The sequence below is a fragment of the Hippopotamus amphibius genome, chromosome 13, assembly GCF_030028045.1.
Source record: "Hippopotamus amphibius kiboko isolate mHipAmp2 chromosome 13, mHipAmp2.hap2, whole genome shotgun sequence".
Taxonomy (NCBI): domain Eukaryota; kingdom Metazoa; phylum Chordata; class Mammalia; order Artiodactyla; family Hippopotamidae; genus Hippopotamus; species Hippopotamus amphibius.
In genome coordinates, this window is record NC_080198.1 from 82368104 (window position 1) to 82378255 (window position 10152).

Below are 10152 nucleotides of genomic sequence, written 5' to 3' on the forward strand. Positions count from 1 at the left end.
CTTAATTTCTCTGATCCTCAGTTTCCGCAAAGGTAAACTATATCTATCTCATAGGATTGTTACGAGTGAATAAATGCATGTGCTCGTAACAGTGCCTGGCACAGTAAGCAGCTGCGAGTATTCTTTTATTATTAATTAATAGAGAAATATATAATGTAAAAGGTGAAAATCCATACCCCATCCCACTCTGCACACCTAACCAGTGTTAATAGTTTGGGTTGTATGTGTATATGTATAACATATATATGCATATACAAAGTTTACATCAGAATATATGTGTATAATTGTCTTACATGAGTGGGATCATTCTGCTCTTGAACTTGTTTTTTCACTTAACTATATTTATTTTATAATCAGAAATAAATGTGTGTGTATATATATATAATATATATTAGAATTAAACACACTATACATAAATTAAGCCCCTCCCCATACACACGCATAATCAAATCTGGATAGGGTACTGACTTCCAGGCTGCCTTGAACCAAGCTGTATAGTTTCTGTTTAGAGAGGATAAATGTCTTAAGAGAATATGGTTCTTTGGTAAGCTGGGAAATCTATTTATTCATTGACATTGATTGACGTCAGCCTTTCTCCTTTAAAAGTAATCTAAGAAATCTTGATATATGATATATTAAACCTGAGACTAATGTCAGATCCATCCAAACCAAAATATGTCCATAGAAGCAGAGAATAGTCCTGAGGGCTGATCTTAGGTAGGATCAGTGGGGAGTGCAAGTGAATAGCATAATGTGATCAGAAGCTTGTAGACAGCTTATTTTTAGAGAAACAGTGGGTTTTTTTGTTTGTTTTTTAAAAAATTATTTTGGGGTGTGTTGGGTCTTCATTGCTGCACGCGGGCTTTCTCTAGTTGTGGAGAGGGGAGTCTACTCTTCGTTGTGGTGCATGGATTTCTTAGTGCAGTGGCTTTTCCTGTGGAGCACGGGCTCTAGGTGTGTGGGCTTCAGTAGTTGTGGCTTGAGGGCTCTAGAGTGCAGGCTCAGTAGTTGTGGCTCACAGGCTTAGCTGCTTCGCAGCATGCGGGATCTTCCTGGACCAGGGCTCGAAGCAGGGCTCAGACCCGTGTCCTCTGTATTGGCAGGAGGATTCTTAACCACTGAGCCACCAGGGAAGTCCCAGAAAGGCAGTGTTTTTAATCAGATTACTAAAACACTGAACACACACTTGGGAAGAAACAGCATGTCTCAGTATCCACGCTGGCATCGACAGGGAGCAACAGTTCAAGCTGGTGGTCAGAGACAGCACAGGCTTACTCAGAGCTAAGAAAAGTTTATAGTGTCTTAGAAATTTCTAATTAGGTGTCCCTTTCTTCCAGTTTCTCTTGTTTCATTTTGAAGATGTAAGGTTATATTCTTTAAAGTGGTAGGAGAGAGACATGCCCAGATTCCTTTGGAATATGACACACATGTCAACTCATCAGCCATTCCAGTCAAGCCTGTGATGAAAGCAGCCCTGTTGGAGAACCACCCCGGAGCTCAGCTTGCTCCTTAGCAATCTGTCACCCAAGAGAGAGGATGATGCTGGGTCCAGAGGCACACCAACTGGAGGGACTAGATTCCCCCAGGTCAGCACACACACGTGCCTTTGGCTCTGGTCTGGTCACTCATGGTCACAGTAGCAAAGTAGGTCCTTGACATGCATGGCACAAACCATATTAACTTTACAGGAGGGGCAAAAAAGGCTTGTAGAGATATTTAGCAGGCCCTTGTGTAGGACTGCATGGCCCAACCTCCCCTGTCCTCCACCCCTTACCTGCCATCAACACTTCTAGGAATTTATCCTAAGCACCCACAAATACTTATAATAATCAAAAAATAGAAAACTAAATGTCAGGTAATAATGGATTAATAAATGATGGCAGACAACATAATGGCACACCAGATAGCTATTAAAAATAAGGATGCTGGGCTTCCCTGGTGACACAGTGGTTAAGAATCTGCCTGCCAACGCAGGGGACACGGGTTCGATCCCTGGCCCGGGAAGATGGCACATGGAACAGAGCAACTAAGTCTGTGTGCCACAACTACGGAGCCTGTACTCCAGAGTCCGAGAACCACTACTGAAGCCCCGGTGCCTAGAGCCCGTGCTGCATAACAAGAGAAGCCACCGCAATGAGAAGCCCGTGCACTGCAATGAAGACCCAATGCAACCAATAAATAAAATAAATAAATAAATATATTAAAAAAAATAAGGATGCTATTTTTAAGAGATTTGATGATTACCATATGCCAAGTATGTGCTAGATGGTAGGTAATATTATCATCTCTATTTCGCCGATTAAAAACTTGAGGATATTTATTGACAGAAAAATCTTTACACTACTTTACAGTATACTACTTTACAGTATACTACTTAGTAAACATAGGAAGTTATGAAACAGTGTAATAACATGTATAGAATTTTGATTACTTCCTTTTTTTCCCTTATATATTTTCTAATTTTTTTCTCAGAATCTGTGTTATTTACATATTTGAAATATAACAGCAGGAGAAGAACTTTTTAATAAAAAATTTAAAGTTATTTTTCAGTACTTGAGATAATTTAAAAATAAATATATTTTCATTCTTTTGTTTAGTCTTCCTTCCTTACCCTTTATCAAACTTTTTTGCTTTTTGTTTTTTTTTAAATCTAGAGAAAGGGTAAATAAAGTTGGTTTCCTTAGTAATAGCAGCTAAAGCTTCCAAACATTCTTTCTTTTTGTTTTTCCCATTATTTTCTTTTAAAACTGCTTGTATTTCCTGAGTAATAGATATGCATACTAATTATCAGTCCAATTTTATTCTAGGGGTTTGAAAATGATGACTGTGAAAATGGCCTGATTCAAAGTTTAAACCAACAATTTTAACAGCTTAAATAAACAATTTTAAGTGGGTCACCATTTCCTCCTAGAATTTTCAGACCCTTTCCAACACTACAATTTAAGTTCAAGGGCCAATATCTTCTTGCACAGATGTCAAGAAGCGTTCCCATATTAAATGTAAGGACTGTATTCAGAGGATTCCTCAACTTTATATTTTTAAAATTAAATACAAGTAATGCATGCTTATTAAAATATGCAAACAGGACAGAAAGACATAAAATTAAAAATGTTTGTCATTACTTCAGTTCTTCTTCACCAAAGGTATCACTGTTATCAAATTTCCTGTGTATTATTCTAAAATGTGTTTAAGCTATATAACACATAAATGATACATGCTTTTTTAAAGGAGATATATTCTCTTTAACCTGTTTATCCAGATGGGCTCAAACAATATTACTGGTTTGTAACATCTTTTCTTCACTTCAATCTGAACTGCTACAGAGTATTCAATTGTATAAATGTGCTGTAATGTAAACAACTAGTCTCTTTTTGATAATTTAGGATTTTTCTTTTACAAACAATCCTAGAATAAGCAAACCAGTGACCTAAGAAGAAAAACTAAATGTTTGATTCTGTTTATATAAAGCACAAAATCAGGTGAAACTAATCTGTGCTGAGTCCTCCCTTGGTGAAGGGAGTGGGAGTGACTGGAGAACAGGTTTCCAGGGGGCTTATCCCTTTCTCCCTTTGGGTGCTCTGGTTACCCAGGTGTATTCCTTTTGTAAAATTTCATTGATCTTTACTAAACTTTAATGTACAGTTTTCATTATACACATTGTACTTTAATAAGAAGTTGAAAAGAGAGTTGTTAGTGTAATTGTTATTTATAAGACAAACTTGATTACTTAGGTTACTTTTATTGTTTTAGCTCTGTGCTTTTGCATATTCAAAGGACTAAATATATAACAGCTAAACAAATAAATGACTGACATGTGACTTTATACCCTCTTTTCCAGAGTACTGCTCTAGCATCATAGCCTCAATAGCACAGCTACGTGGGAGAAACCGAAGTCCTACTATACTTGGCCTCTTGCTATTATCTGATCGTGGTTTCTATTTGCTCAACAATCTGTAGGACATTTCCACCTAGAATTCCAACCCCAAATTAGCACATATTAAAAAGCTAACAATCACACCTCCACCCCACCTGTCTACCTCTTGAAAATCAACTCTCATCTTAACCTTTTTTTTAATTTTTAAAAAATCAACTGCTGTGTTCTGCCATCCAGCCTAAAATCTCAGGCTGGCTCTTCCACTTCCATCAACATTTACATCTGATCAGTCACCAATAACTGTCAGCTCTTCCTCGGACCCAGGCCATTCTTTTTTTTTTTTTAAATAAATTTATTTATTGGCTGTGTTGGGTCTTTGGTGCTGCACACGGGCTTTCTCTAGCTGCGGTGAGCGGGGCCTACTCTTCACTGTGGTGCGCAGGCTTTTCATTGCTGTGGCTTCTCTTGTTGCGGAGCACGGGCTCTAGGCTTGTGGGCTTCAGTAGTTGTGGCACACGGGCTTAGTTGCTCCAAGGCATGTGGGATCTTCCTGGAGCAGGGATCAAACCTGTGTTCCCTGCATTGGCAGGCGGATTCTTAACCACTGCACCACCTAGGAAGTCCCCAGGCCATACATTCATAATATCCTTTCCATTTTCACTGAACTCCACTTCTCCATGACAGAGATATTCTAGTAGCTTTCTAAATCTTGTCTCCCTGATATCTTTTTTCCCTTCTTCACTTCAAACAGTCACATACTGACCCTGGTTTTATTAGACTAATATTTCATATCTTTCCCTTGTTTAGAATTTTCAGTTGCCTACAGGGCAAACACCTGAGTCTGACATTTAAAAAATTTCTATAGACTGATCCTTATCAACTTATCCCGCTCTTTATCTTTTCCTGCTTTCTTTTTACCAATCTTTTCAGCTGCTGAGATTCTTTGCTCTGTCCCAAACATGCCAGACAAGTTCCAAATTTATTATTTTTACACATGCTGTGCTCTCAACTTTATTACTATAATGGAATTAGTGGGTAAATATTCAGCCAATAACTTTTGCCCTCTTTAAGAAATACTTCCAAACCTGTAGTCCTAGTGTTGAGTATTCAGAAAATCTACTCCTCTGGCCACAACTGATTGATCTAAGAATGCACCTGACCTGGGTTTGGCCTGTCAGAGTCTGTCTTCTGGGAATCGGGAATTTTGAACTGACAGGAGCCTGGAGAGCACTGCTACTGAGTCAACTGAACAGTTGAAGTAGCCTCTCTAAAAACTCCTACTGTCCAGAGGTCCAGAGCTGCCCAGGCTCCTGCACTTCTTGAGGTTTTATTATTCATCTATCACTTCCTGGGATTTCATGTGTCTCCCTTGTATTCTTTTTCTTTTTTTAAATTAATTTTTAATTTATTGGCTGCATTGGGTCTCCATTGCTGTGCCTGGGCTTTCTCTAGTTGAGGCGAGAGGAGGCTACTCTTCATTGCAGTGCACGGGCTTCTTATTGCAGTGGCTTCTCTTGTTTCGGAGCATGGGCTCTAGGCTTCAGTAGTTGCGGCTCATGGGCTCAGTAGTTGTGGCTCTTGGGCTCTAGAGTGCAGGCTCAATAGTTGTGGCGCACAGGCTTAGTTGCTCTGCGGCATGTGCAATCTTCCCGGGCCCGGGATCCAATCCATGTCCCCTGCATTGGTAGGTGGATTCTTAATCACTGTGCCACCAGGGAAGCCCTCTCCCTTGTATTCTTACAATAATTTTTTTTTTCCTTTGCTTAATCTAGTGGTGTTATTTTCTGTTTCTTGCAACGGAAAAAAACTGTAAATAGTATCTTTCTCATTCATCTTGCACAGTTATTCTGTAAGTATGTTGCTGGGTCCCATATTGACCTGTTGTTACTCTGATTGACAGGTGAAGAAAATCAACAATCACTAAGTGTTTATTTCATAAGCCAGGCAAGTTCCAGCACAGCACAAAAGCTCTGGAGTTATCCTTGTGTCCTGTGCATGGCCCAGAAGTAGCATGAGAACCATTGAGCCAAGTATACAAGAATACCCTTGCAACTGGAGTGAATTCAAGACTTGGAACTTCAAAAATGGGACAGTGGCCTTCTCAGATATATTTCTGGAGATAAATGGTCCCCTCAAACTTCGTATTACATAAGCCTTGAGAATTTTGACTCAACACTAAGTGAAAGGGAGAGAACCCTAAATTGACTGAAATTAAGAAACTTTGTGGGTTGTGGGGCTTGAAATAGAGTTGAATTGTAGGAAAATAAAGTTATATGGGCTGATTTCTATTGCAACAGCAATAACGGATTTTGTAATATTTTGGGTAAAGATGTACATTATTATTTTCCATACTCATTTGGTTCAGAATGTAATTTATCAATTGAATAATGAATTCACTACACAAGATATGAAGATTAATTTTTAAATATCCATCCTATTTTTGTACATATCACTTTATATTAAAATAAGGATTAGGCAGGTGTGTGTTTGAAAGGTTACTTCATAAGTAATTCCACGAAATGTTCTTTAAGTAGAGGAAAATAAACTCCTTAAATCGTGACAATTTTTATTACTCATGCGACTAAAGACTCGTGGAATTACAAATTCAGATCTATTCCAGTCAGAAAATAACACAGCAAGAGGCTTATCAAATGGACTCAAGACACAAAATAGCCTTTTATTTTCCTGGCATCAGCTAAGCCTATTGTAGGGATGTAAGGATGCTGACATTGTCAGTTGATTCTTTCAAATAACTGTTTGTTGGTATAAGCTATTACTCTAAATACTACTGTGGATTACAGTTGCATGGTGGTAAAGTTCTATGAATTCACAAAGCAGTATATTATGATACCTCTTTATCCCATCCCTGACCACATTGGATAATACTCTCATCTTTTTTATTTTGTCAACCTAATTGACCCATAAAAGGGCAGAGCACCTCATTTTATTTTCATTTTCTTGGTTACTAATGAGTTCATGGTTCTAGTCATTATGTTTATTGGCCATTTATACTTCCTAATCGTCATCCATTTTTCTATTAAGTTGTTTAATCTTTCCTCATTGGTTTGCAGGATTAAAAACAAAAACACAACACTTTTCTTAAGACCAAGTCCAGTTTAGTCAAGATAAAGCAAATCTAAAACCTTCCAGTAACATAAATTATATTCCATACCCTTGGAATCTGGTGATCATTATAGCTGTAAGTATTGCTACAGAAAGAATAACCATGAAAAACTAATATTGTCCTATAGTAGTTCAAAATCTCAGAGAGATGGACCACATTTAGAGATCCCTCTTTTAATCCCTGTCCCTGAAGTCTCTACTTAGATGATGATCTGGTCCATATTACATATCATGCCTCTAGGTTTGGATCACTTTAGACCTGGACTACTTGTGATGATTTACGAGAATGTTAGTTTTTTGTTTCCTTCAGCAGTGGAAGAATATTCTCAAATACAAATACAAAATACAAAAAGCTGAACATCCTTGTGCACTGGGCTGCCATGTATGGTAGGCAGACTGTGCACTGCACAAATCCAAGAACACCATTCACATTGTAACCTATGCAAATGCTGCCATCAGTGCATGACTTGTGCCTCTATATGAACAAGGAAGCCTTGTTTGTGTGGTATCATTAAGAAGGTCAATAGACAAGTGGGGACTAAGTACAACTGATAGTGTTGACTCTTTCCTAGTGTGACTCAGTTCTAGTTTTTCATTCCAATTGCTGTTCTATATTATAAAGTTCCTAAGGCATTTTTAAAAATGTGTGATTTAGAAACAACAAGGACTTACTGTATACCACAGGGAACTATATTCAATATCTTATAATAATCTGTAATGGAAAAGAATATATATGTATATGTCTATATATATGTCACTTTGCTGTACACCTGAAACTAACACAACATTGTAAATTAGCTATATTGGAATTTAAAAAAATGGTTAAAAAAACCAAAAAACTAAGGAAATTTGGGGAAAAAATTTTAGACGAATAGTATAACTTTGCCACAAAGGCTCTCTTAAATCCAGAGAGAGGTAAGGAAGCAAGATAGCACAGAAATATGTCTTAAAAATACCAAGGATGTGGTTATTAGCATGTGGAATTCTCTGAATCAAAGAAGTCTACTGAGTTCTTGAGAAATTACTACTGCCTAATAAACTCATGATCTAGACTAAAAGTATGATTTATTTTTTAAAGAATAGTATTGTTTTAATTAAGTTTGTACTGCCTGCAAAGAACAGACTCACTCATGTTAATTCAAGAAAGATCTCTGCTTATATCTCTATCTTTAGGATATCAAAATAAAAAAATGAAGCACAGACAGGATTCACAGGTTTCAGACTGGGAAATCACATTCTGTTAACAGCAGATTAATTAAAAATATGGCTCTGGGAATTCCCTGGCGGTCCAGTGGTTAAGACTTGGTGCTTTCACTGCCATGGGCCCGGGTTCTCTGGTTAGGGAACTAATATCCCACAAGCTGTGTGGGGCAGCCTGGCTGAAAAAAAAAGGATATGGCTTTGTAAAAATATAAAATATCTATAAAACAAATGTACTATAAACCAAGTTAAAAGGCAAGAGATTGAATGGGAAAAAATATTTACAAGAATGTAATAATATATTTCTGCCCCAGCAATTCCTATTCCAGAAATCTATCCTGCACACACACACACACACACACACACACACACACACAGGTCAACAAAGGTAGAGGATACATTGTTCATTGCAGCATTGCTTTTAGTAGTAAAATAGAGCAGATAACTACAAGTCCAATAGAAGCCAGTTATATAAATTGCAGTACATCTCTACTACGAGATGCAAAGCATTGGTTGAAAAGAATAAGGAAGGAAAGTGGGAAGAGGTCAGGAGAAAGGGAGGTGTCCTAATCATTTAAATGTGTGGTCTTTAGAGTAAGAGAAGCTGAGTTTAAATCCTAGAGTAGCTGGCTATTATGACTTTGGGCAAGTGCTTCAGTTTCTTCATTTTTGAAGTGGTGCTAACACTGAGATAACACAGCAAACAGGTAACAAAAGACAATGACCAACAAGGTTTTCTTTTTCCAAGTGGTACTGAGCTACTGCAAGGTGCTTAAATAAAATTAGTATTGCAGTTAAAGGAAGCAAACCCCACTGACATGCACAAAGACAGGTATGTAGTAGGCACTTTTTTTAAAAAAGGAACATGAATGCTGAAAATCAGCAACTTGAAAGAGAAAATATCCTTTATGCAACTAAATCAACATCTGATCTTGGGGAACATCCTGAAGCACACATTCAATTTAACTCAATTAAACAAATATTTACTAAGCAATTACTATGTGCTAAGTGTTGGATAATGAAGGGAATACACTTACCCAGAGGATCAAAGATTAGAGACCTTGAAAGGTCATGCAGAATTATGACTTTGCTTTCAGGAACCCATCCCATATCTGGAGTAACTTGTCCTGTCACTTACATTGTACTACAACTTTAAGTTGACTTGCCTGTCTTCCCCAAGGCTGCAAATTCCTCAAGGGCAGGGGACCTTACCTTTTCATTGTATTTCTAATGTCTATAGTGTCAGCGTCTGGTATGTAGCAGGGGCTAAACAGATATTCCTTTCACTAAGTGAATTAAAGAACAAATGAAAGAATGAATGAATGGGGCTTTCTCCTCCTCCACCTTTTTCTGTTTGTCCCTAGGACTTACCTAACAAGCAGGGTCAGTTTCACTTATTTTTGTTCATGATCTCTTTCTACTGCTGGAACACAAGCACCTCCAGGGAGGGATCTTTGATTTGCTTCACTAATGCCTCCCAAGTGCTTCAACAGTGTCTAAACACAGATATTTGTTGAATGAGTGCTTATCTTGTTTTAAAGACTGCCAAGGGGAGAATTTCTGAAGTTTTACTTGATAACCTCCCCAAAGTCACCTTATGAGAGTCCTTCCTGAGATTAACTGAATCCTTGAGCCATACACCTACTTTTGACTATTCCAGATCAACTGGAGCATATTTAGTTATAATCCTCATAGGAGGGTTTAGCAACTACTTACTGATCAGTCTTTTCCTTCATGAGTGTGTATGACAGCTTTCATTCACGGGGAGAGAAAAACTAGTGAGTAAGTCAGTGGCAAGCTGCCAGCATACCTATTTTTGGTAGTAATAAGCTGTTGCCACCCCAATCAGTGATGTAGCCAATCTCCTCAAATCTCTGGCCCATAGGAAAGAAAAGATTCTTGATCTATTGCTTCCCACAATGCACAGAAGGGACAGCCAAATTAGTCCCAAACTG